Source organism: Ammospiza nelsoni, chromosome 5, assembly GCF_027579445.1.
Source record: "Ammospiza nelsoni isolate bAmmNel1 chromosome 5, bAmmNel1.pri, whole genome shotgun sequence".
NCBI classification, from domain to species: domain Eukaryota; kingdom Metazoa; phylum Chordata; class Aves; order Passeriformes; family Passerellidae; genus Ammospiza; species Ammospiza nelsoni.
In genome coordinates, this window is record NC_080637.1 from 3,591,614 (window position 1) to 3,619,564 (window position 27,951).

The window sequence follows — 27,951 nt, forward strand, 5'->3', positions numbered from 1 at the left end:
CTGCAGAACAGGCTCTTCTTTGGGAATAGCCGTAAACACATTTATATGTAGGCACTGCTATTATACACAAAACTTGCTGAAGAAACGTTTCCCGAGATCCCGCGGTTTTACTGTGTGCCATGGGGACTCTGCTCAGGCTAAACCTGTCGTAGGAATTAGGGGGAAGGTTTAAAACACAAGATCATCTCTCAGATCCGTGTCTGCTGGCAGGGCTGGGTGTTGAATGGCTGTAAAAGAAGGCATTTGGTAAAAAGGCTCGGAAACTTCGGCTGGCATCCTTCATATGCAAATGTAGGTGCTGTCCATGTTATATTCGGATTTCAGGGTTTTTCAGATCCATTTCAAGGCGATGGGTAGCAGCCTTGTGTGGTTTGATGGCTGGCTTTCATCACCCATCCTCAATTATTATACATGAGATCCACCAGCCCCCTCGAAGCCACAGTGCCTGCAGCTGAGCATCAGCACGGTTGGGAACAATAAGGGGCTGGCTTTTGGGAGTTTCTTTCCCTTCCAATTGGGCAGGACCCAAAATTACTCCCCTGCACAGCTCACCCATCAGGCTCCTGTCTTCAACAGGTACACTTCCATCTGAGCAGCGTGGGGATGTGAGATTTGGGGAGATTTGTGACCCGTTTGCTTTCAGCATCGTTGGTTGTGTGCTCCGGTAGAGTTTTGGAGAGGTACAGGACAAAACATGGGAAGAGACTTCTGCCTTTGTGATTGATTTTTAAGGATAATTTACCATTTTGTTCCTCGCCTCCTTCCTAATGAGCTGAATTGTTAAAATATGTTAATGTAAAGAGACACACGAGGAAGGGTGAAGCAATATACTGACACGTTGGATAATTAGATCATCTCCTGCGCAGGAAAAAAGTCAAGTACGAAACAGGAACAAGAAACGCTTCCCTCCCCCCCCTTGTAGAGGCACCAGGTCTGGCTCTTTCTGCATGCAGAAGCAGGTTAGACAATTAGATCTTTAGTATTAATTAATTTTTTTGTGAGGTTCCTGGAGATTCAAAGCAGCATTTGTAGTAACTGTCTCGTATTTGTCGGTTGCTTTTTTGGGGAGAAGTTGGGAGCCTTGTTTCACAGGGCTGAATTTGTGTGCTGTGTAATGTGTGATGAAACAAAAAATGTCTGTTGCTGGGACTAAATTTGTGAATGTTGTAAGTGGTAATCAGGTCTTCTGAGGAAAATACTAGTGAATTTTGTCCTGAATAGGCATTAGATCAAGGGGATTTTGTAAAGAGGCACGGGACATTGTGCCTGCCTTTCTGCTAGTATTTGCTGTTTTGGCAAAGCTGTTCTTCGTATTTCTAATAAGACCCATTTCTTTGAAATAATAATTAATTAATAATCACTAAGATCCCAGCCCAGTGTGAACTGATGCCTGCAGGGAGGGCTGTGACGATACTCCACCTTTACTCACAGTAGTAAGCCCTCTCCATGGGTTAAGTTCACTTGTTTGATAAACATAACACTTTGCTTTTGTTCTCTTAATCACTTCCTTTGAAGAGTTAACTTCCTAAGCAGCCACAGATTAGTTCTCTCAGTTGTTTTAATTATTTTTCTTGTCACGCACAGTGAAGGTCTCGTGTTTGTGAAATGTCTTCTTTTATTTTTGTCCCCCCTTCCATGGCAGCCTCCGTGATGCTGGCACTGAGAACCCAGCTGAAACGCGCTCTCCCCGCACTCCTGGCATTCATTTTTGTCTTTATTTTAAACCAAATTTCACTTTTTTTTTTTTGAATGGGAGTGCTACAGGACGTAACACTTTCCTTTCAGGGTGATCCCAGTGCTCCAGAATGTTGCATTCCCGTAAGGGGTACCCAGAGGCTGTAGCAGAGCCTTCCACGTGCTCGCTGCTGAGTAATTTCCTTTTGTATTGCTGACAGGTGACTCAAAGCAGGAGGGAGCAGATGGCCACGTCGTTAGCTGGTGGCCACAGCCTTCCCAGATGAGTTTTGGAATTTCCATCTAAGTCGGGATTAGGCTCAGGATATGGCACAGAGCACCCCTGGGGAGCGTGGAAGAAGAGGAAACTCATTCATAGCGACTCATCTCGTGGTTGGGTGAGTCAGGGGTCTGCTGTTGGTGGTCACAAAGGCACGTGGCTGACAGCACCGCCTTTGTGTGCTCTGCAGGATGCAGACTGTCTCCAAAAATTAATTCTCCCCGCTTGATTTGTCCAGTGAGTTATTTCCAGAAAGGAGTTACTGTATTTTCTGGAATGACTATTGTGAAATTCTTTCTCTCTCTCTCATTTTTTTTTTAAATACAGTGGGCAAGTTTTCAGCTGGTGATTTATCAACAAAGTATTTTACAGGATCCTAGTTAAGGGCTCATCTTAAAAAAACCCTACACCCTCTGCAATAGGGAAAGTAAAAGCATCTCGGTTTCCAAGTGATGAAGGAATAACCGAAAGAGCTGGTTCTTGGAATAGTAGCTCCATTGGCAGTCATTGGTGATTTCCTGTGCATTTGCTGCAAGAATCGCTCTGTGATGTGAGTAGGTGGTACTAAAGGGTTATTACGAAACCAATTCTCCACCAGACGGTTTTGAGTCATGGATGGGGAAGAGGGCTAGCAGCTCCGGAGCTTTCTCTTTGTTCAGCCACCGCTCCTGAAATGCACGCCCAGGATATTCTGTGCCTGGGCACACCAGGGGACAGGTGTGGGGTCACAAGAAGTGCTCTTCTTCGTGGCACCCCATGCCAGGGAGATGGGAGCGTGGGCTGCGAGCCGGCACAGCCTGCGCAAGGTGCACGCGGAGCAGTTTGCCCGGCTGCCTTTCCCATTGTAAGTATTTTCTCATGGCTTTTCCCAGACGTGGGAGACAAAATGGAGTTGCGTCAGGACGGATGCCTGTGCCAAAACGAGGTGGTGGTTTGGAGTGGTTTGGTTCTGTTTTGGAAGCAGATGGGCTTGCCACTGGCAGGAGACAGTTGGCTTCTCCATCAGAAAGGGAAAAAAAAAAAAAGAAAAAAGAAAAGAAGGGGTGTTTAAGGGAATTGGTCTGGCTCCTAAACCGAAGGAATTGTTGACCCACTGACTCAGTTCTGAAGCATTAGGGAAGCAGTCTTCCTGTGGTTTCTTTTGTTGGTGGCAGATTCAGAGCCCGGCTGTGAGCGTTCGGGTGTGAGCAGCAGAGCAGAGGCAGTTCTGGTACCTGCTGCTGTGGGGTTTGCTTGGTGCCAGGGAGGAGCTGAGGTGCTGACGGCTGAGTAACGCCTGAACTTTATTTCTGATGCTTCTCCTGATATTGCTTTGGTAAGTTTATGTGCTTATTTTCAGTGCTGAGATGGTATCTTGCTAAATGGGAATGAGAGAAAGCCCTTCAGCAGCTCTTTAAAGAGGTGCTTTCGTTTATTATTTTTTTTCCACTGGAGCTTTTGCAGAAAGCACTGGCTGCCCTGCCACAGGTTAGGAGTCTGTGAATGAGGGGGAAACTTTCTTGATCAGGGTGGATTTGTTTCCGGACAGAAACAGTTTGAAACTGCTTTTCCCTCCCACCTTTCAGCTACAAACCTCTGCTGATATTGGTGCTGAGCAAAGGGGGTGGGCCAGAGCTCCAGCTTTGGGACCACATCATCCCAGAGTCACGGCTAAACTGTAATTTCCCTGTAACACTGAATGAACAAGGCTCTGGTCCTCTAGAATTTCACATGAAAATCAGATGTTCATCCCTGGAATTAAATCTAATGATACTTTTCCCTAAAATATGCCTAAAATAGAAACTATGTTATTTTTAAGTGGCTCTGTGAAATGCCAAGGGAAAAAAAGATATCAATTAGTGGTTTCTGAAAAAAACCCCAAATCATTAACATACTATTGGCTGGAAGGAATCACGTTGGCTGAGAGAGCTGGGTCTGGAAGTTGTGCTCCCTGAATCTGCTGCAGACTCTGTCGCTGTATTTGGGAGGAATTCTTTGGAGGGGGGAGCTTCTTGGGCAAGTTGTTTATTTTTAGTTGTCATTGAAATGAGGGCAGTGATATTTAACTTCCCTTTGGGGCTTTACCAGCATTAAGACTGTGTTTTCCATTTGGAGAGGATGCTGATATGGGATACTGTAGCTCTTGGATTTCCAGTTTGGAATGCTGAGATGATTTGAAAATGGGAAAAGCAGAATAGTGATTATTGACTCGGTCTTGCTCTGTGACATGTCTTCTCCAAAGAACTGTAGGAATTGCACATTCTCCATGAAGGGAGGGATCCACTGCTGTTGTTTCCCTGGATGGTGACACCAGCACACCTTGCCATCCCAAACCCACTTGTGTTGCCACTCACAGACATCACTCAGGGATATTTTTTCCCTTTTTTTCCAAAACATCTGCGGAGGGTGCTCTCCGTGGGGAACACCAAATAAACCCAGTGGTTTAATTGAGGGGAAAAAAAAAAGAAAAAGGAAGGTTCAGCATTGTACTGGGTTTCCTTTCCCTTCCTTGAGTGCTTCCTTTGGATCCTGGGAGAAGAGCTCAGGAGTGGGGAGCAGTTGTACCAAAGGCGTGGGAGGCCAGGTCAGGGAAGAGTCACTTGGTTGTTATGTGGGTGTGAAAAGCCTATGAAAAGGAAAGGGTGGAGGAAAATATTTGACTTGAATTAAACAAATAAAGGGGAACATTATATGAATTAGATATTCAAAGATAGGTCTTTTTGCCAAGTATTTTTGTAAATTAACTGCGTGTCTCCTGAAAATCATTTATTTAACCGTAACGTTATCAAAATTTTCTCAGAAGGGATTTTTTCTTTTTCCAAAAGAAAAAAAAATCATTGTTTTCTTATCACTTCAGATGAAAAGTAAGGAAGTTGCAGATTTTTATTGCTGCTAAATTGTTAACTGTTAAACCTGTATTGAAGCAGCAGATCAGATTTCCTCAGGATCACAGTGGAGCAGTTCCATTTACTGAAAAATCCCAAGCAGGCCCTGTTTGAGGAGAAGGAGTCTTAGAATGTTGAGTTCACTGCTGTGTCTCCACCTGTGAGACAGGGAAAGTGCTGCTCTTCAAAATAATCTGGTTTGGGAAGGTGGCTTTTACCATTGATGCAGTGCACAGGGTTGGTTTTCACCCAAAAAAATTGAATAAAACATATTTTGAAACCTGATTTTTTTTTTTACATACAGTCACAGAATCATAGAATATGCTGAGTTGGTCATGCATGCAGTATCTCCTTTTAGTGGCAGCTTTGAAAATGTCACCTGATATTATTGAAGGAATCTAAATGATATGTTGCAAAAGTGATGTTTTTCCATGCCTTTGGTTGTTATCTTGAGTTTAAAAAAAAGGCAGCACATGGAGGCAGGTGGAACAGCACTCTGTCTCTGAAGCAGAGTATTGTTCATTGCAGTAGTTAATGAAAGTCTGGATTTTAAAAAAGCAAACTAACAAAAATCAACTAATAAACCTGCCTTCATCATAAATAGTATCTATTGAAACACAACCCATAAAATTGCATGTAAGGAAAACACTTCACAGTCCAAAACTGGGTGCACAGGTGTTTGTTGTGATGTCTTGTACCAAGTGCTTGATGTTTCAGGTCTAGGTAGTGTTTTGATAATGTTGATTTTTTAGTGATGTCTGAGGGATTCCCATGTGGAAGTTCACAGGCTGCTGTTTGTTTTATAAATTTTCAAGGCTTTTTTATGGCCTGTAGCTATCTGGAGTTTGCAGCTAAAGTTTGCATAGGAAATGGTGAGCTCAAATTGGACCTGGAAAAGAGGAGTGAGGAGTCTTCCATCACTCAGCTGGAATGGTAACACCAACACCTAAAAAAAAAAAGAGGTAATTGAGGCAAATAAAAATACATGTTTTCCAACAGCATGAGGTATGAATGGAAGCCACTCCTATCTGTGCATTTTCAGAGAGTTGTGTGTGTGATCTCTGCTGCCTCATCACCTCAATTCCTTCTCACAGAATATTTTGGGTGGGAAGGGACCTTAAAGAACATCCAATTCCAACACCCTGCCATGGGCAGGGACACTTTCCACTGGACCTGGTTGCTCCAAGCCCTGTCCAGTGTGCCCTGGAACATTTCCAGGGATGGGGCATCCAGAATTGGATTTATTTCTGCTGCCAAACTGGGACAGCTCTAGGCAGTGCTGTCGTGTCCTGCTGGGACTGCAGGTGTTCCCTGGGGCAGCAAATGCACATTAACAGGCAGTTTCACTTCTCACCAAAGTTTGGGCACCTGAATCGTACCTTTAAGAACCCAAGTGGCTACAGAAATTCCCCACATGGCCTGTTATTACAGGCTCAGGTGAGAGTGTGCATGCAGCTTTATTGCCAAAACATGAGGTTGGCAGCAGTGAGTCATACCTGGGAAGATCTCAGCTTTGCGCTTTGATTTACTTTTATCCACCAAGTATAAAAATATTTCCAAGAATACAGGTAGGAATATGCTGTTCTCCTGTTAGGGCAGAGCTCTCACTGGCTCTTAGGTGTGTTTACATAGCTCATAGGATGTATTTTTGAAGCTTTAATATAAAGGGAGCTATGTATACATTTTATCTAATCTTCAGTGCAGTAGGCATGAGCAGTTCCTGGAGAAGGGACCAGAATACAGGGCTCTGCCCCTACTCCTGGGAGTCTCTTTCTCATGGAGTCATACTTGCCCTCCAGGGCTTTCTCTTTATGGCTTTGTGAGTTTTGAATTCCTCTGAGCTGGCCCCGCTCCAGTGGGAGGGCAGAAAGCAGCCTCAGCCCAGGCTCTGCTTGAAGCCTGTGCTGGTTCAGGGACTTTGCAGGAGCTGGGAAATGCCCAGCCCTGGGAGAAGTGAACTCTTAACCAGTGGGATACTCTCTCAAGGTGACGGTGTTGTCCTCTGTGCACATGGCTTTGGGTTGCAGTGGTTGTTGGGTGTTGTTTTGCCTTTGGTGTTTCAGTGTGAGCAGAGGGTACCGGCTCTGCAGGTTTCACATGTGGTTTCAAGGTCAGTTCCTTCCATGGCCATCCCTCATGGTCTTGGAGTGATCCAAACTGAAGAGCTCAATTTGCTGAGCTGGTTTGAAAAAGTGTTTTTTCTTCTCCATTTCTTTTCTCTTGGGAAAACAGAGCTGCTCCATGCCATGACATGACTGCAGGGCTGCTGATGGGGAGGGGGGAGGAATTCATGGCCAGAAGCAAAAGAGAAGGTGACACTGTCACTTACAGTGACAGCTGCATGAAGTTCATCAGCATGTACAGGAAACCTCACCTTCCCTGTCTGTTCATCACAGTGGAGCTCAAGGAAGAGCTAATTTAACCTTTTACTCCAAAACAAGCACTCTGTTGAACACTTTCCTGTGTTCCTTTGGCATGTGGATTTTAGGTGTTTGCATTTAACTTCAGCATCTGTTCAGATCAGAAGTACCTAAGAAAAAGAAAAGTACCTATCATGATACCGTGTAGTGCCAGAGTGGAGTCCACCCATTGCTAAAACTTCTGGTTATTGATCACAGAATCAAAGGATGGTTTGGATTGGGAGGAACTTTAAAGATATCTAATTCCAACCCTCTTTCTATGGGCAGGGACACCTTCCACTATATCCCAGGGTGTTCCAAGCCCCATCCAGCCTGGCCTTGGACACTTCCAGGGATCCAGGGGCAGCCACAGCTTCTCTGGGAAATCTGTGCCAGGCCTGCCCACCCTCAGAGCCAAGAATTTTTTCCCAATAACCAATCAGAACGTTAAATCTTACTGTTCTATATAAATATATAGAAATAAACTTTATAGAGCCTGATAGTCTCATGACATTTATCAAACTGGCGTTTTTGCAAACAGCATCGCAAATTGTTCTTCTGTTCATACTTTTCCAAAAACTTCCCTTTGTCTGTTATTCCACAAGTCACCTCCTGTTGTAATCAGAGTCAGGATAGAATTTCCATTGGCCAGGAGGGGAAAAAAAAAAGCAAAATACTCTTGAACCCCTCTCTGCAGGAGGTTTTGGGGCAGCAGTAGTTTGGGCAGCTGGATTCCAGCAGGCAGAGCACAGTTGGGAAGGATTATATTTCTACATGCCTCTGTTTCTACTCTACTGCTCTGGAGTTTTTTCTCTTCTTCTGCATTTTTCTCCCAATTTTCCTGATTGATCCTTGCTGCAGCTGCAATAATCCATTTTTCTCCCACAAGCTCCTTTAAAACACCAGAGGTGTGCTCGTGCCATGCCGTGCGTTCTTCTGCGCCGTCCTCTTCCCACGAGTGTGTGCTTACCTAACGGCTTGAAAACAGCAAACAAAGCACGTGATCTGAGAAACAAGCTGGTATTTTACCCCGAGGGAAGATTTTCTCAGTGCACAAATCAAGAGTTAAATAGTTAAAAATGCTGTGTAGTATAGATCCAGCCGCTCTTAAGGCTCGCACGTAGGAGCGAAGTTATTTGCATACGTAAATGTTGACACAGTTGAGCTCTGTGTTATCAAATCCGCTGTCAAAAGCTGACCCCGGGCGTTTTTCCAGGAAGGTGATGGTTGTCTCTTTAATGACATAAATTCTGTTGTGCCTGTGTTAGGAGAGTTCCCCACAACCCTGTCATTACTGAGCCCCTGCCAGTCACATCCCTACTGGCAGGGCTTTGATGGGAAGGAGCTGCAACACCCAGCTCCAAGGGCCTTCTTTTAATTGAGCGCTGTGATTATCACACACCAATCAGTCGACTGAGTTGCTGCAGAAGTTGGCCAGCCCTGTGCTCAGAGCTCCTATGGAATTACAGAATCAGAGATGTTAGAGATGGAAAGTGCATTAGATCATCCAGGCCATGGTCGTGCCAGTACATGTCTCCTGCTGCGTGGTTTTGGGTGGTTGTGCATTTGGGTGTGTTTTTTTTTTTTTTTTCCCCTGCACTTTATGGCTGGGGATGCTTTAAGAACTGGGCCTTCTACTTTGATCCTCTGGAATCTTTCCCACAAAGTTCAATGGCAAGATTTTTCTTTGCCTAATATGTGCCCTAAATTTTTCCATTTCTTTACTTCATAATATTTCATATTATTTCAAGTCTACGTTCTCATCTTTCAGTAATTCGCTCGGGTGTTAACAGCCTGTAAATATGAGTGGAATAGGATTATGTGATCTTGAATATTAAATGTATCACTTATCTTAAGTGCTGCATGTTCAGTTTTTCAGGCTTTGGGAAAATTCTACTGATTGAAGATAGATTTTAAATGGAACTGCTAATAGTATAATTTCTCAGATGCATATTTTATTTTAGTATAAGAGTGGTCTGTTCTGGTGTCATTTGAGAAATTGTTGAAATTACCTGAAAAGACCAATTTGAATTGGAAATGAAAATGTTTTTGTATGGAGGAGATAAAATTTAAGTGATTTTTAACTCCATTGTGGCAGTTAAACTGTGAGGAAGCTCTGTGTGCAGACAAGTCTGCAGAGGGCATTGCAGGGAAACCAAAAAAACTAGTTTTCTATTAGTGACAGAATTAGTGGAAGTTGCAGTCTAGTTACTGGAGTCTTCCCCAACCCCCTATCCCAGCTTTCCATTCAAATTCTTCATAACTATTGTTCTTTTTATAGTTTTGCTTGCTTCTGTGGGATTTGGGGTTTGCCTGTTTGTTGTTTCTTCCTCAGGGCTTGCTCTTCACTACCAGAAGCTTCGGGTGCCCGGGGAGGGTTGTCTCGGAAGTTTTCCTTTGTCTGGACCACTAAGAGCTAGATCTATAACCCCCCCTTTAAAAACAAAAAAACTTCAGTTTTTTATAGTTCAGTTGCCTATAAAAAGGACAAGTGGACTTTGTTTTCTTTGCAGTCACCCCATGAGAGGAGGACAGGGTGGGTGGTTGGTGTGAGCTGGCGCACAGCCACGCTGCCTTGAGCTGCCCTCTGGACATGATCCAGCACCTTTAGCCCAGTCCTCTGCATGTTCCTGAAGCATTACCTCTGCTTTTATTTCCAGAGTGCCCCAGAGGTTTGGAGGGTTGGGTTGGAAGCCTCCAGGAGCAGAGTTTTGATAGGGTTGGGGTGTGTTGGGTGCCTGCTGGAGGCACAGCATGCATGGATGTGGCAGCAGTGCTCAGTCCTTATTCCATCCATCCCCACTCTGTCCAAAGAAAGTGTTTGGCTCATCCAGAAGGGATGGCTGGAAGGATTAGCAGTGATGTGGGTGGAGATTGATTTTATGGAGCTTCATGGACATTGGGGAGCCCAAAGTAGTAAGGCGCCTCCCCTCAAACTCTGGATGCAGAGGGCATGGGGATGTTGATGAGAGAGGCACAGGCAAGGTCTTGGGAAGCAAAGTTCCTCTCCCTGAGTGTACTGGAGGTGTTTGAGGCTCAGGTTGTGTGACTGAGCAGGGAGATGAATGAGGGATGTGAAAATGGGTGGGTTAGGAGTGAGTAAGGGAAAGGGTGAGTGGGTGGGAAACGAGACTGGCAAGTGAGAGAGGAGGTGGGAGGGGGTGAGTGCATGGGGAGGGAGGTAGCAAAGAGTTGGAGTAGTGTTATGGGCTGGTTTTGTGAGGATACCTGGGAACAGCCACCCTCCTGGAGACAGGCAGAGGGGCTGGGAGCTGCCACAGGGGTGTGCAGGGCAGCACACAGACCCTGCTGACTTCTGCTGCTTCCCCTGGCGTGGGACTTACTCTGCTTGAACTTCTCTGTGTCTGGGCATAAAACAGTAACCCTCACCCTGGTCAGCTGGTTGCATGCTGGTGCTATTCCTGCAGAAAGATGTCAGACCATATTTATTCATTTGCAGGTTCTTCTGGCTCTAACAAAATCCCAGACAGAGATTTTTAATCCATATGATTTTTTGCAGTTTGTAGTGGCCATTCCCAGGAGCTGAAAGTTACCTGACTAATAAAAGGTGTGAAGGTGAAGGATATGCTGGAATTACAAACCTGCAATGCCTCAGCATAAAGACAGCTCCTAAACTTGGAATTCCTTTAATTTTAATGAAGGAGATGGGAAAGTAAAGTAACTTTAAATCATTACCAGACCCTGCCTGACAAGTCTCTTATTAGGATATTTAACTATAAGTGCTGTGAGGTTGGATGTAGCTCACTGTGACTAATCTGTAGCTGTTTTTATTCATTATGGCAGAGTTACAGCCCCAGCTGTGAGCTCTCTGTAGTCAGGTGCAGTCAAGCTGTTGTCCAAGGTGAGGTCTCTGCTGCCCTGTTAAGTCATATTGAGTTGCACACAGTCCATTCTCAATACTTACTGTAATAGAGCAAAAGTCCTTTTCAAGCCCAAATAGAGGTGAGTGACTACAGGAAGTGACAGGGCTTGTCTGAGCTGCCAGAAAGGTATTTGCTAAGGAATAAATTCATATGCAGTGTTCTGAAAACACCAGTCCCTGCAGGTTTTCATCAGCAGCCAGATAAGATGCCTCACCACCCTCAAAGTGAAGAATTTCTCCCAAATACCGAATCTAATCCTGCCCTCTGGCAGTGTGAAGTCATTCCCTCTTGTCCCAAGGCCCTCTCCAGCTCTCTTGGAGCCCCTTTAGTCACTGGAAGGATCTGTGAGGTTTCCCTGGAGCCTTCTCCAGGCTGATCAACCCCAATTCTCTGGCCTTTCCTTATGGCAGACGTGCTCCAGACTTTGAACCATTTCTGTGGAATCTTCCTCATCTTGAGCACGGTCACCTGTTGCAGAGTGTATTTCCTATAAAGCTTGGAACTGCAGCCAAGACAGCTTGTACAGTACTCAGTGTTTACTCATTTTCTAATCCTAGACAAATCCAGAAACAATTTGCTGTACTTAAGCAGATGTTTCTTACCATTAAAACAGCTCAAATCACTTGCTGATGTTCAAATGCTGTAGTAACTGTGCAGAATAAAATCCAGAGGAACGTGGGGTGTGTTTAATACAAACTTGTTGGATTGTAGATCTGTCAAACCCTCACATTTGCATTCCTTACCTAAGCAGAGGTCCTGGTGGTGTTTACACTTTGAGAGCTGCAGGAACTGAACTGCTTTGTCAAAAAACTCTGCTCCCAATTGCCACCTGTGGGTCTGCGGGACACAGTTAAAATATTTACAGTGGCAGGGCTAACTAGAAGTTTGTTTATTGTTCTGCTTGATAGTAAAACTTATCACAACAATCATAAGAGTAGTGTGAGACCTCTGTGGAAGTGTGGACAGATTCTGAGTGCACACAGGGATGAGAACCTTGAAGTTTCCCTTCTGGCTAATTCATAGTTTGGTTTTGTCAGTGACAGGGCTGTGCAGCATTTGCAATAAGCCTGCTTTGTCTTTGGCCATTTTTTTCCATATGGGTGTGTTCTTCCTTTTCATTATGTTGTTTTTCTTTCCTTTTTTTTTTTTCTTCCCTAACACAGCCACTCCTTTTATTTTAAGAAAATAAACTAGCTGCTTGCTGAGCAAAAAAATAAACCAAAATTTCATAAACACAGCAGTTCTGATCCATATAATCCTTTTTTACCTGTAGAGGCAGGTGCAGGAAGCTGCTGCAGGAGTGGAGTTACTGACTTTTCCAAGGCTTGGGTTACATAAGGGGTCAGTGTGTTGTGGCTCCTACAGGGAAAGTTGTGAACAACATGATCAAGGGTGCATGGATGAGAAACAAAACCTTTTGGCTTGGCTTGTTTCACTTCATTCTGCCCCAGAGAGTTCTGAGCCTTTCAGCTCACATTTTAACCACCGCATGACATGAAGCTGCAGGATCACAGGATGGCTTGGGTTGGAAGGGACCTCAAAGATCATTTGTTCCAACATGGGCAGGGACACCTTCCACTATCCCAGGATGCTCCAAGCCCCATCCAACCTGGCCTTGAACCCTTCAGGGATGGGACATCTTCCCTGGGCAGCCTGTTCCAGTGCCTCACTCTCCTTATAGTGTAAAATTTCTCCTTGATATCAAATCTAACCCTGCCCTCTGCCAGTGGGAAGCCATTCCCTGTGTCCTGTCACTCCCTGTCCCTGTCCAAAGTCCCTCTCCAGCTCTCTTAGAGCTCCTTTAGGTGGGTGAAAGCTGTTTCAATAGCTCCTTGAAGGCCCTACATATTATCTTAAACTTGTTTCCTGCTGTTATAAAATAGATTTTATTACTGGAGGTTCTATCTTCTAATGCTTTCATTACCCAGACTTTTTCTTGGTTTTTTTTTGCTCCAGGGAAAGTGAGGGGAACCACTCAACTTTTCACCATCTCAGCAAACCAGAAAGCAGCAGCTCATGGCTGTAGTGGCTGCATAATGCTGAGATAGTGTCTGTAGAAGAACCAGACAGCTTCAAGAAACAAGATATATATTTTTTAAATTGTTTTGGGTTTTTTTAACGTGTTGAAACCATTTAAATTGCTGGAAAAGGATAGGGCAAGGAGGGTGGTAAAAAAATACGTCACCCATCCCTTGTGATTTTGTGGTTTTGTTTGAATAATTATTTTTTTAATTCCCTATGATCAGCCATGTATTTCAGTTGTGATAGCTGCCCCAAGAACGTGGCTGCATGCAAGATGTCTCATTTGCCTAATATTAAAAATATGTGTGTGTAATAACATTTTTTTCTAATGCTTCCCATCTGGAAGATACGTCACACACTTCTGCATTAAAATTCATAGCACCCTTTTTACATATTACAGTGCTTTGTGATGGAGACTGTGCGTGGAGTTGTTAATTTGCAGTTCTGGGCTGAAAAATAGTTCAAAGCAGCTTGTTATTTACTGCCAGAAACAAGTTTTCACTATTTGTCTGTCTTAGTCAGTCTGGTAGAACCAATACATGTGTGAGAGGCAATTTGTCTGCTTAAAATGTTGCAGTTCATTTACCAGAAGAAATGCTGAGCAACTAGGACAAAGTGAGGGGTCTGAGGACCTTCTTCCTCCAGTCCTTCGGGAGATGCCTGGAAGCTTTAAGGTTTTGGTCTAAAATATGTGTATTTCAAATCAAAGTGGTATGATAGCGTGTGAATTCCTGTCAAAAATTGTCTCAAAATGGTACAGCTGTTAAAAGATAATGATTGTGCCATGTGGATGAGCAAGGCTGCATTCTTTCCTGAGTAAACGTAATAAAATAGTGTCAAAGAAAACATGTGGGGATCTGTTAGGATTATAGTAGGTTGGAAAGGAGCTTCTGAGCTGCTTGTGTACTTCAGATATATTTAGTGATAAGGACTGGTTAATCCATCTCCATTTTCAGTGAATAACTATCCTTTGAAAGGCATGATTTTCAATGAGCCAGGCAGCAGAAAGCACCTGTGTGCTTAATTCCAGCTTGTGGTGACATCTTCTGGATGCTGAGCACTGGGAAAATTTCACCTGTTACTTGAGCAGTTGATTGGAAGTTGAGTTTTTCTGTGGCATGATCCACAGCCAGTGTTGTAGTAATAGGACAAACCAGTCCAAATCTGCTGTCGCCCAGGCTTGTTGTCCCAACTGTTGTAAAATATTTGCTTTTCAAAAGGCTTTAAAAACATAGTGATGCAAATTTGACCTGTATTTATACCAGCGTGTTTGGAAGCAGCCCATCAACTGATTTCCATGCTGGTTTCAGTGTCTCTCCACTTTATTATTCTGAGAAAATTCTGTGCATCTGCAGTGTGCAGGATCTGGTTTTCTGATATGCAGATGCACAGCCTCGCCTATCTGGTGGAATCAGTGTAGCAACCGCTCTTACAAACGCTGTGACAATGTACAGCCTCCTATCTGAGAACCAGATCAGACTGAAGTTGGGACTCAGTCCAAAAAGCAAAATACTGCAGTCAATCTACTTACTGTGTCAGCACCCAGCCCCGTTTGTGTGCACTGCAGGGAGAGGAAGCGGGAAGTGCGCGCTGGCATCCAGAGACGGATTCCTGAGTCACGGAGGATGCGGGGATGGGTGCCGGGAATAGGAGGTGCTTCGAGGTTCCCATTTTTGCAGGCACTGTTTGTGGGCTAAGAGATGTTGCAGGAGATGTTCTGAGCCTGGGTGGCACTCAGGAAGTCACTGCATGACACTAGGGATGGATGCCATGTGACTTCCCTGTTTACACTTGTCTGTGAAGTGACAGAGGGACCGGATCGTGTCACAGCGTCCTTGGTCCTTGGCCTCTTGTCATGACCCTTGTGGGGATTTGTGGAGTCAGGCCCTTGCAAAACCACACTTCAAGTGCTGATGTGTTCACACAGGGGTGACCTCTTGCCCAAGACCGTACATTTCCTTCCCTTCCTCCAGCCCTGCTGCTATTCCGGGCTGTGGGCTGGCACCGCTCCTCGTCCAGCGGGCATCGCTCCAGGGGCAGGTGGGCTTCCAGCTGCATGGCTCACCCTGCACTCTGCCTGCTTCCCACTTAACCCCTCACTCCTCAGTCCCTGGGCTTCCCTCCTGTCCTAAAATTGGCTCAGTCTTGGGAGAATCATCCACCCACGCTCCTGGGAGAGGGGGACCCGTGTGCCTCTCTCAGATCACGCAGCAGCGCAGCGTGTTCTGCACAGCAGCAGGGTCGTTTTGGGGTTGTAACACTAAATCTTTCCAAAGTAATCACACATCTAGAAGTGATTTAAGCACTCAGGTTTCTGGGTGAAAGCCAGTTACCAGGGTTTAGTCTGCACCCTAAATTCTGCTGGTAAATCTGACCTGGCAGGTCTGCCTGTGTACAGGAGGATGCACCGATAGCAAAATACCTTCCCTGATAAAGAGCAGTGGGACTCTCAATGTGCACAGCAAAAATAAAAACATTTAAAAGGATTTATAAAGTTGTTACTGAATTGTAGATGTGCAGCAGAATTTGGCTCTTGTATCATTATATTTTTTTAATAGTAAATTGGAATGCAAAGGAAGTTACTGCAGCTGGAACTCTGTGCTGAAGAAAATCATTGGGATCCAATGGCAGGAAGTTTTCATCACTGTGATTACAGCTTGTTGCTTACACTTCCCATATAACTTTCAGTGTCACAAGCACTTTTATTTATCCATTAAGCTTCTTTTTTTGGTAAATTAAAAATTTTGGTTATGTTTTCCCATGTCTACCTAGTAAGTACTGAGTTTCTTTTAGGGAAGCAGGGGGACAATATGTATTTTGAGCCAAAGTACTATGGCACCTAAGAAAATAGGGTTTCTGTTCTTAATTGCCAGTTTTCTTTCTGTCTTCTGTCATGTCTTGCTTTAAAAATAAAATCAGCAAGCCCATTGTGATGCTTTTGATTAGGCTTCAGCAGAGATAATAAAAGTGTAGTGTCCCTTTGTGAAAGGAGTTTTTAATTATTGTTAATTGTACTTGCCAGCTTCATTTCTGAAGGGAAACGGAGGTGACCTCATCCTGAAAGTTGTCAGTCTCATGCTGGTGTCATTCACTGCCTGGAAAAGAGGTTGGGGTTTTGTTCCTTGTTGCTTCTTTTAATGAGGAGCTGTCCACAGGCCTGATGGGCTCTGTGGCTTTAGGAATGCTGTCCAAACTCTGCTTCAGTAGCAGGCTTGTTCCTGGAATGTTAAAGTGAGTTGTATCTTGGGGCAGAGTCTCAGACCTGTGATGTGCCCATTCCAGTAACATCTCTGGCAGCAGCCAGTACTAAAGACTTTAGGGAGAGGTGATGGAATCCTTGTAAAAGTCAATTATTAAAGATTCAGAGGGTTATTTGTGCTCTCTCAGACTAGTCTAATAACCTTGGGTGTTTCCATTATCTCTCTAAAAGTTTAATTTCTTAACTCTTCTCCAGTCCTTGCTTTGGCGTGTTCTTTTAAGGTCCCCACTTCACCTGTGCTTTGCATTTAAACAGATGACAGGAGAGATTTCCTCACCCTTTGGACTGCAAAATGTGAAGGGCAGTGGGGGTTGTATGTGTGGGGAGGTTCCAGGGTATCAGGACAAGTCAGCATTCAGTTGTGGCCGTGGTGCAAATGCCAAAATATTTACAATCATTTCGGTTCATTGAGCATCTCCGTATGTCAGGAGAAGGATGACAAGGATACGTTTTTCTCTCCCTTCACTGCTCTGTATTTCTTCAGCTGTTACCTCATTTCATCTTAAATGAACCCTCTCTAAAATACCCTGAACTTTTCAATTCCGTTTCAGTTCACCCAGAGCCATCTGCCGCGGTGTCTGCGATGTATTTCAGTCCTGACGAAATCCCCCTTCCTCAGCGGTACCTCCGCACGCTGGCGTAAGGATGATGTGACAAGCAAAGCTGGCAAGTTGTTCCCACCTTTGTTGCCAATTATAAAGCAGTGTAAAGAGGCAAATTCTGACAGCCTGTGTCCTTAGAGGGGTTTGAATACTGAACTCACAGTGCAGTCATCAGCAGTGAGGCTCTTGAGCATCCCTGAGGCTCTGGGCCGGGCTCTCTGCTCACCTTTTGCTCAAGTAGTCTTATCCCTGGCATTCATCACTTCTTTGCCTGACTCAGATGTGTATTTAAAGCTGCTGATTATTCAGCAGCATATAAACATTTACTTGTAGATACAGTGAGCACAGTTCCCTGTAAAGAGGAATAAGCTTTCAGCTGGTTTGTTTTCTAATCCTGGAGAAATCTGCAAGGTCAGTGAGCCTGGCGTGTGTAATGGATCTCTTCAAGGCTGCCAGATGTGTTGGGGACTGTGGTCTGGAACTCCCAGTTTATCTCATTCCTTTGCTTTCTGCTGCTCATTAAAAGATCTAAAAAGAATTAGAATCTCAGTGGTGTGAGATGTTCAGGCTGTCTGAAATGATTTTCATTCTGTGGCTCCCAGATTTTGTTCAGGCGAAAGGAGATGAAGTTTTCCTGTAGAAAACCACATTTTTCAGTAAAAACACTGAACACTGAACTCAGGTCACCTCAGACTGACTCTACTCAGTCCTTCCTTTGCTGTCTTAAGGTGAGGATTGCAAGAGCACCTTAAAGGATTGTTCTGAAAACTATAATAATTAATGCTTCTGCCAGCCTGCCAAAATACATACTAAATGCAAATATTTTTAAGCCTTTTCACCTCCCAGAGTTGTTTTGGTATTCCGTTTTATCCTGAACAGAAACACAAGAGACTGAGATCTTGTCTCATTCTCACAAACCAGTGCAGAAATTGTGGCTTTTCAAAATACTCCTTGAATATATACTCTGTATAGTTGTGGTTCCCAGGTATCAAAATGGGATAAAGAACCTTTTCCCAGCAGGAGTAAACACAACACAGCTCCTCTCCCATGCCACACAAGCTTTTCATGGTGTGTTTTGGAAGAACATATTTCACATGGGCACAACTAGCTCTTGATTTAAAAAAAACAAAATTACTTGAAACTACTCAGGGGCACAAATAAATGACTGCAAGAATACCAGAGAATTGAGCAACAGGCAAAGGACATGTTGTTTCCTTTAAGAATTCTGACTAGAAATGACGTCACTTAGATAGTTGGGATGTTTGTGAGCACTACAGGACTTGGAAAGGGAAAGCAAATCGGAAAAACACTGGGAAGCTGAACAATTTGTTTTGTTTTATGACTCCCTGGTCGTTTAATGAGGGAGCTATTACTCATGCGCTGTCACTGCACATCTAGAAAATTCCTCTGGGTTTAAAAACTGGCAGGGAAAAGTAGTTTCCTAAAAAACACCGAATTAATGAGATAAAAGCCATTGCTCAGGAGTCCCTCATAGGAAGGGTTGCAGGCAGAGCTGTGCAGGGCTCCCGGTGTGCTGCAAATCTCCGCAGGGGATTTCAGAGAGCACACGGAGCTGGCAGGGATTCAGGGAAGTGATGCAGCAGATATGCTCAGCATCTGGCTTTTAGGGTACAGAACTATGGATTTGAGCAGGTTTGATTGGGGCATTGTAGCCAATCCTTCCCCTTCATTCCTTTGCATCTGAAAATACCTGGGACTGGGATGTTTAAAGAAAGAGGTTTGTACCCATGGGCAGTGATACAAAGCAATGTAATAATAATATTGGCACATTAAGTGAGGCCTGTTGTATTTAAGGAGAAGAAAAATAAGTATTTGTGGTGTGGGCCTAATTATCCAGCTTTAAATGAATTTTCATGGCTTCATAATCTGTATTCTTGTGGTCTGTCAGACTTCTGACTTCTTGCTTTGAGTCTGCATTGCTTTATTGGTCTGTATGGTATTTTCCAGTGCAATATAATGCGTTTTTACTTCAGTTATTTTAGCTGGTTTAGTCTATCTTGTCACATCCACACAGGATACACATTATCCTCACCTTAACTGGGAACATAATACAGCTTTCACGGTCCTGAGGGCAGGATGAGGGTTGTTCCCGTTAGGTGTTGTAGAGAGCACACTAAGCAAAGTGCTGTTCCAGTCTGGAAATGCAAGGGAATATTCCTCACCAGCCCCCTGACACAATTATTCCCTTGTAGCAGAAGTTACTGTAATTCCTTTTGCCAAAAAATGCTGATAAAGCAGAGGCTGTTAGGAGGGAGATCCATAAGGAGTCTGGAAAGTGTGATGTAAGGATTAGTAATAGAATTAGCAAGCTGCTGTAGCAGTTCTGCTGCAGTTTGTCTTAAATTACAACACCTCAAACATAAGCATCATAGTTCCTTGTCTCACTGCACTGCTGTGCTGTAGTCTGAATCTGTTCTGTCTTTCCTGTTACTGTCTTTCTAAGCACTTTCAAAATTCTTTTAATTCTTCATTTTTTATCAAGAATATCACCAAATTTTCCATGCAAATACAGAAGTAGCTCAGGAAGGGTTGTGTATTTTAAGCTTCAGCCCAAAATAATGCTTAGCTGTGTCTCCCTGTACATGCACCACGTACCCTCATTAGAAATATCCAGTACTTTGCTTTTAAAGCACATAGATGCCCAGTTTATTATATCCATGCTGGATTTTTGCCCTTGGGTGTGGAACTCAACTGCCTAGGCCAGAATTAGGAAATAATTCCTACAAGTGATGTGAAAAAAAGTCCTGGATCCCAGGGCAGAGCTCCATTCCCATTCCTGGGACAGAACAAGACTGGAAAGGCTGGGGGGACCCCTGAGGTGTTGGGAGGGTGGCAAGGGTGTGGATGTCATGGGTTTTTGGAATCAGAATAAGCACTGTAGAGAGAGACACTCCAGAGGGGCCTTGTTTATGTCACCTTAGACAGGGATTTGGGCATCAGTTGCTCTGAGGTTGTGTGCGCCTGGCAGGGAGCACAGGGAAGCTCAGCTTTGGTGTGGAGCAGCCTCTTGGGTACCAGGAGCCACACAAAGATGCAGAGATGTGTTCAGCCTCACATTTTGCATCTGTGCTGCTCCAGTTTTCCAGGGTGGAGTGAAGCTGAAGGCTGAACAGGCACAGAAAGGGGCTCTCCTGCTTTTCAGGTGGTGCTTCAGGGCCTGACCACCAGGGCCTCTGTACAGCCTTGTTTTGGAAAGGGCTCTGGTGCTGGGATGGATTTGGGTGGATTTCAGGCTTTTTCAGGGCACTTAGTGGTGTTCAGGCTGCTTCTTTACCACAGCAAAGTCTAGGTGAGAAGCAGGTTCCCTCACACCAGCTGGGACACCTTTGGCTGTGGTACAGCACACACTGATGCCCCAGCAGCTCCTGAATAGAAAGTTCTATCCCTCCAGAGTGTAGGCACCTAAATCCTGCCAAAATCCAGGCAGAGCTGAGACAGGCCACGTGGCTGATGGCTGCAGGGTCCCAGTCTCATGGCAGGGGACACTGGGGTCAGCCACGAGTCCCTGCCTGGTGCTGCATCACCCATGGAACAGGACTGGCCTTCCCAGAGCTCCAGCCCTGTGTGTAAAGAAAAATTTTATGGCTTGTTACTGAAACCTAACTTAATTTTCCTGTTAATGAAGCTGTAATTGCAGTCCATTACTGTGATCATGGTTCAGCTGGTTGCCCTCCTTGGCTGAGGGTGCATCCAGTGCTGTTTTCCCTCTGTGCTGGAAGGGCTGGTGAGTGTGAGAGGCAGACCTGACCTACCTGGGGTTGCTCCCACCTTGGCCCTGCTGCAGGTGCTGCCTGAAACCTCCATCCCAACACCCATCCAGAGCTCTCCTCCCAGCTCCTGCTTTACACATGGCCTTTGGAGTGCAGATATGTTCAAGGGACTGTCAGGTTTCATATTTAAAGGCTTTCCTCTTCTATTTTTTTTTCTAAAGCTTTACTCTGTCAAGGCCTGTGCAGCTGGCGTTACACAGCACATACTTTATTATCCCAGTCATCACTTCAACCATTTAATCCTTTTAACCTTCACAGTGGCTACAGTAGGAATTATGGGGAGTGAATTTCCTCTTGAGTGAATTTCCTTGGCCACTGTTAAAACCACAGAGAAATCCAGAGTAGCTCCATGAATAAAGGGATCTCTTGATGGAACTGTTTGCAAAGGACTGGAAGGGCTGAAAGAAATGAGAAGTCAGTGTAGCTGCAGGGAAATGGCTGTGGGGACACCACCATGGGCTGGCAGCTGCCACATCCCTGCACCCAACTTCCCAGACCTGTTCCAACCACAGAAAAGTTAATTCAGAACAGTCAGCCCTGCTGGGCAGGGAAAGGACCTTGCTGCCAGATGCTATTTGTGTTGTACATTATCTCCATAGGTTTTGCATCTGCCTTTCCTGCAGTTTTAATTTTTGCCTTCAAAATTCCCTTTTTCTCATTGTGTCTAGTAATTGAATTTGCAAAATACTACAAAGTGACACTAGGATGTGCCTGTTAACAGAGGAGAATAAATTAATTACACGCTGTGAACTAACTGAACTCATTTAGTAATTGATGAATTAACTTATGTCTACAAATAGGAGAACTTGAATGCTGGCAGAACAAACAGTGAAATCTCTCATTGACTGAATCACTAGAGTTTTTTAGGTTCTTTTTCCTTAGTTCAGTAATGGCCACATTTTTAGAATTAGGAAGTTATACCAGTCATTTGCAATTTAGGGTTCACCTCTGTGATTCCATCCTACACCACTTCCAGACTGACATCTGCTCTTGAATTCATTGGAAACTTTGACGTTTCCAGTTGCTTTTTCTTAACCAAATATCAACACTAGTTCTTCATCCTTCCTTTTTTACACTGGTCAGACTTTCAACATCATCAGTCATTTGAGATTCCATCCTGACTGGATAACCATGATTTCTGGGGTTTTTTTGTGGTCTTCTTTAATCATATTTTTAATGTGCACAGTGGTGTTATGTTCTCTCTGCGCACATTCTGCATCTCCTCTCTTCCCAGATTTCCACTGCAGTAATGGATCTGATTATTCTCTCTCTTTTTCTGTAGTTAAGTTCCAGACCTGCACCTGTGTGCATCATTTTGTTTTCCTTCCAGGATGTTTGTGTGGCTTGTACACGTGGATTGATAGCAATCTGCTGCAGCTCAGTTCTGTATCAATAGAAAGGAGCTTTCTGCCATCCCAACTCTCTGTAAATGCCACAAAAACACCTTTGTGTTCAAGCCTCTGTTTTAAAACTTTATCTTCCTATGATGCCTGCAGTAGAAAGGCTGTTAATCTGCCTTTATATCAGGTTTTATTGTCTTATTATTCCTTATACTTTCTCTTTTTTTTTTTTATGTCTCTCTTTCTTGCCTCAGGCAGTAAACTAGAAAACCAAGGTCATTTTGTTCTGTTTTATATGAAGCTTCTAGATCAGTGTGTCTTGATCTCTGTCCTGCTGCTGTAGTTTCCTTCCTTGGAAATCGCTGAGAAGGTAAACACCTACTGCACAAACTGAGTTTCTCAGGTCCCAAAGAAAATCAGAACTTCATCCATCCTTTAATGCTCCAGTTATGAGATGCTGACCTTGTTTGCAGCTTCAAAAGGTGGAGCCAGTTGTGGGGAGGAGAGTACAAAGATCAGCAGTAATTTGGATGTTCATTGTGTTTTCTGATGGACAGGGACATATTTTTCTAACGCAACTAGAGTTGTTCAATGGAGGTTGTAGATCAAAGCAAAACCAAATTTATTTTCAGAATCCACCAGCCCCTTTCCCATCCCTTGCCTGGCTGTGTTCAATACATGGAGCATTATGTTGTCCTCTAATTAGCTCTGCAATTTCCATGGTGTGTGCCAGCATCAGTGTTCACTGTTGAAGCACAATGTCTGCTTTTATCCTCATGATGTGACTGTCCTGCCACAGAAGTCACATGCACAAACTGAGTAGTGAAAGGGGTTCGGGGGAAGGATATTCAGTAAATATTCTAAACTGTGCATGACTGTGCAGATGTGATTGATTGCAGCACTGCCAGATGCTCACCAGTTGATCCAGATGATCCTTGCTCAGCATGGAGTGATCCCTTCTCATCTCCTGGATCTTCCAGTCCTTAGCAGGGCATTGATCAATCCCTAAAATCTTTATTTTTACCATAACCATGTGACATCCCTGCATTTCATGAGGGGAGGCTGAAGTGGAAATTCAAACATGCATCTAAATAAACCATTTTATAAATTCCAGGTGCTGATCTCCTCTTGCATATGCCAGAGGAATATGTTGTTTGAAGGAAAACCTGCTTATAAATCTGTGCAGATTGAAAGGTAAATAATTTCTGTTTCCAGTACACTGATGAAGTAAGATCTCTGCACTGGTTGTTTTTCCTGCTATGAAGTATGTAGTATATAAATGTATCTGACATATGTATTTGTCACTGTGCAGCAGCAGAATGTAGGAAGTGAATATCTGTAAAAAATACTGATTTCTGCTTCATAAAATCACAGAATGGTTTAGAAGGGACCTTCAGGACCATCTAGTTCCAACCCTCTTCCATGGGAAGGTACACCCTCCACTATCCCAGGTTGCTCATTGCCTCATCTGGCTTCTTTGCTTCCTCTGCATAACAAGGAAGAGTTCTAAAGTGCTTTGTTTCACTCTGAAAATATTGCTGGCTTGGCTTTCAGGGGTTTTTTTGCAGTGTCATATGTGATGGGAGGAGTACAGAATATTTGTCTTTCACTGAAAGGTCCTCAGCAGTGTGTTCCTGAGGCGTGGGAATTAGGCTGAGGTTAAAACTTGAAGTGGTCTGATTGAACTTCCTATCTTTCTTAATTGTTATCTTCTTTCTGTGTGATAATTTTAATTTCGCTTCCTCTTGGGTAATCGTGGAGTAGTCTGAGTCTGTGTTACATCAGACAAAAAAAAAAAAAAACACAGCCTAATAAAAGTTTTGGTGCTGTTTGCCGTTAGTTTTTAAAGATCCAGAGGAGCAGTTCCTTCCAGGTCACTTTGCATGCTCTGACAGACAAAGTGCCACGATGAAGTGTGGGGCAGCACAAATTAATCCAGTGCTGGAGATAAGCAGAGGGGCAGCAGTGCCTGGCTTGGAGAGCTCACTTTGTAGGGACACAAGTGGCTGTGATCCAGCTCATGGCACAAACAGCAGGTGTGGCTTTGGAGTGCTTCATGACAGGGGCATTTCTGCTCAGGGCTGGGATTAGAGCTTCTATTGAAACTTATATAACAGCCACGGTGCCAGGGTGGTTGCTAAAAATGATGCTCATCGCTCTTACGTCCCATAAGCTGTAAGTCAGAAGAACTATTTTAAGCTGAAGAAATATTTTGGTTGTTTTTTATTCTTAATGGCCATTCTTTTTCTCCCAGACCCCATTGAGGTGATTTTAAATGTGTCAGGGAGCAGTGGCAATGAAAATATGTGCTTTTATAATGTAAGGACATGGACAATCAACAGTGAGTTTTGTTGTGGGTGGCTGCTTCATTATCATACCCTCATTAACATAACTCAGCAATCAACAGGGAGCTACATATTTTATTATGGCTGTCCTGTCCAATTTCTAAAATACAACATCAGCTGCTTTTTATCCAGAAGATGGTGATCCATTTGGGAAAAAAAAAATCCCCACTATTTTGCTGCCTCTGCTGCCCCAAAGGTTGGTGTTCTGCAGAAGGAGCAGTCAGCTGCTATGGTGATGGGCACAGGGTGGGAATGTGGACAGAAATAGAGGGAGGCTGAAGCCAGACTGTTCCTGCTTCCTTATGGTTTCAGTAGCCCTCTCTGAATTGGATGGAGACTGATTCCAAGGATTTCACAGGTTATTTGTGGTTTTCTGCCTCAGATTCTCACAATTAGCACAAAATAATACTCAGGCAAAAAAAAAAAAAAAAAAAAAAAAAAAAAAAAGAGAGTGAGATTCTCAAATGGATAATGTTTGTACAGGATGGACACAATTCCCTGCAGAGCAGCTTGTGCCTGTTGTGCTGGGATTTGGATGCACAGAAATCTCCCTCCTCCCATCCAGACTGAAGTCAGTTTTTGGTGATGCATAATTCATATCCTGAAGCCTTTGTCACAAAAACATCTTACTGCCTTCCCCCCAGCTTGATAAGCCTGCTTTTGTATTTTTAGGATTTCCTTCCCTGCTAATCCCCAAAATCAGCCTGATGAGGTTTCAAAACAGAGTTCAGAGTAAATCTGAGACAACTTTTACGTCAGGGATGTTGCTGTGTGCAGCAGGTGATGCTCTGGCACCTGCTATTCATGGATTCTGCCTCCACAAAGAATTGCTTCCCTGTGGCACCACTGCCACAGTCAGTGCACAAGTGGACTGCAGCTCGAGGGATTCTGCCAGGAGGTTTGGATGTATTTTGGATACATCTCACAAGGAGTGCCTACACATATTTTGTTGTGAAACAAAGACAGCAATTTTTTTTTTTTTGGTGAATTTTTGGTGAGCTCTAATCCAAAATTACTCTTTCCAAAGGGAGCATGGTGCCTGTATTTAGTGATGGGTTAGTGGCTCACCTCGATTGCCTTGCACTCAAACAAGTACAGATTGTGAGGAGTCATAACGTGGGTAAAAATCTGTGTAAAACCTGCAGGAAAAGAAAAAAATGATTCTCAAGTTGTGTTTTAATTCATCCTTTTGCAGAACAACACAATTCAAACAACTTCTGGTGTTTTCTTCTTCCAGATTCTGAGGACAAACCTGTCAGTAATGAATTGTTCCAGAAGTACACAAAGAAAGCTCTGCATGGTAGAAGCTGTTTTTCCTCAGGTACAGCACATCCCTGTCCCTCCTTGGCATCAGTTGTTGCAAATACCTTGTAGCCATCACACCTTTGCTGCTCAGAGCTTTGAGGAGCATTGAAAGTACAGAGAGAAATGCATGGTGTGCCTGCATAATGGGTAAATTGGATGTTTCACTAGTGGGAAATAATTGACTGCATTTGAGGGCTCTTTGCCTGTTCCAGGGGATTGTTCCCCAGATCTCTTCACTTCTCAGTGCAGCTAAACAAAACACAGGAAGGAATGTGAAGTACTGTTATCAGTGTAGGAATCTTTTCAGTAATGGTTCTTATTATTTTCCTCCCAAATGATCCAAATGCTGGTTTTTTTTCTTGCTGTTTATATAAAGACACCACAGACCTTCTGATGATGTTAAATTCCAGCTGTGGAGGCTTTGATTGTTTCTTGCACGTTGCTCATTTTAAGATGACAGAATTGTTCAGTGAGAGAAATTCAAATGGAAAAATTCAGGCAGACAGGCCTGTGGGGAAGGTTGAGCCCTGTGTAAAAATCCAGTAAAACTTGAGTAAGAACCTCAGAGTTCAGTGTATTGATTTTCTTGTGAAAGTTCAAGAACTGTGTTTTCTTGCAGGCTGAAACTCATCTCAGCTCCTCATGACCAGCTGAGCAAGAGAGATGGGATTTGATGCTGTCCAAGGTGTAATTCCACAGTTCATGTCTTCTGCTGGTGCCAGCTTAATCAGTTTCTGCCCACTCCCAGCCATTCATTCCCAGCTCAGCAGCAATGCAGTGCCACCTCTTCCCTGACCCTGTGGAAAACCAAATGACTGAAAATAACTCGGTCAAGGAAAGAAACTCTTCATTTTTTCCCTTTGTATTAGAATCATTTGAATGAATTTCATGGCCCACAGGCAGTGGTGTTGGTGCTGCTGAAGGTGACAAGAAATGCAGCATCAGAGGCAGCAGTGAGCACTGAGGGTGTCCCAGAGCTGTGTGATCTTGCCGTCAACAAAAATCTGCTCTGGGACCATATCCTGAATGAAGGGCTTTCACTAGCCACAGGATTATTTATTCAACTGCTGCTTTTCATTTATTTTATTAAGGAAGATTAACATCTTCTCGTTAGGGCAGGTTTGTGTTTTTTTTTGCTTGAGGAGATAAACCATCTCTGTGAGAAGTCAGTCAGCTTTGTGAACAGCCATGAAGGTCAATAAAGTCTTGGCAAACACAGTAGGTATTTATTCAGCATTGAAAATTAAAAACATTTTTCCTGCTTGTTTAGTGAAGGGAACAAAAAAAGACAAATTACAGAGCGGATGAGCTCTCTTGATAGTTGGAATTCATTAAGCTGGTGGTGAAAACGCTGGGGGATTGATGGTGCAGAAAAAGAAAAGATGAAGCAGCTTTTCCCCAATAGCTGTGGCTTAAGTTCAAGTTGAAAATGACCAAAAAAAAATAAAAATGCCTTAAAGACATCTGTAACTGACTTCACAATCCCAGTCTCTGTCTGGGTAGACAGTTCTTTCTCACTGCAGTTTGTATTAATTGGTTTTTCAGTTGACAGATAATTTCTCAGTGGCTCCTCCATCTCCATTATGCCATGGGGTGTCTGCAGCAGCTCATAAATGAGATCCATGGCCAGACATTAAGTAGGAAGTTCACACAGTCCCTTCCCATGGCACAGACAGAGCAGACTTGTCACTCTGTCATCTTCCCTCAGCTACACATTTTATTATTCAAATAAAAAAAAAAAAGGTTTAAAAAGTTCCAGTAAGTTGAACAGTTTGTCAGATGTGATGTTCTCGCAGGCCATGGTCTGCAGATTCTGGCTCTGCCTTTCAGATGGATCATAAAGCTGTCATGAGTGCAGCTCTAACAAAATCCATTTACACAGCTCCTGTTATGGCAGAGCATGGAAAGGAAGCAGTAGGACTTATTTTTTAATTAATTTCCTGTACAGAATCATTAGTCCACCATGGAAATCTTTCCAAGTCGCACCCAGTGCATGCTCTGTGTGATTATCGCTGATGAATGGGATAAAGTGGCCACAGCTGACACTTGGAGTCACAGACAGTTCCCATGTCATTCCAAGAGCAGGAATTCTGCATTTCATCATCAGAAAAGAGAGAGTTCCCTACTAAGTGTTTAAATGCAGCTAAACCACCTGTAAATCACTAGAATTATTCAACAGCAAAACA

At 43.8% G+C, this 27,951-nt stretch overlaps 1 long non-coding RNA gene across 2 annotated transcripts; it reads left to right on the plus strand.

The window, feature by feature from the left end:
- The first annotated feature begins 1,993 nt into the window (after positions 1 to 1,993).
- LOC132073991 (uncharacterized) lies at positions 1,994 to 27,951 on the plus strand. 2 transcript variants are annotated; one of them, XR_009418559.1, is made up of 3 exons: positions 1,994 to 2,072; positions 25,698 to 25,781; positions 26,385 to 27,951. It is a non-coding gene; the product is annotated as an uncharacterized LOC132073991 (long non-coding RNA). The 2 variants fall into 2 exon arrangements; XR_009418560.1 differs by lacking the exon at positions 1,994 to 2,072 and adding an exon at positions 23,238 to 23,309.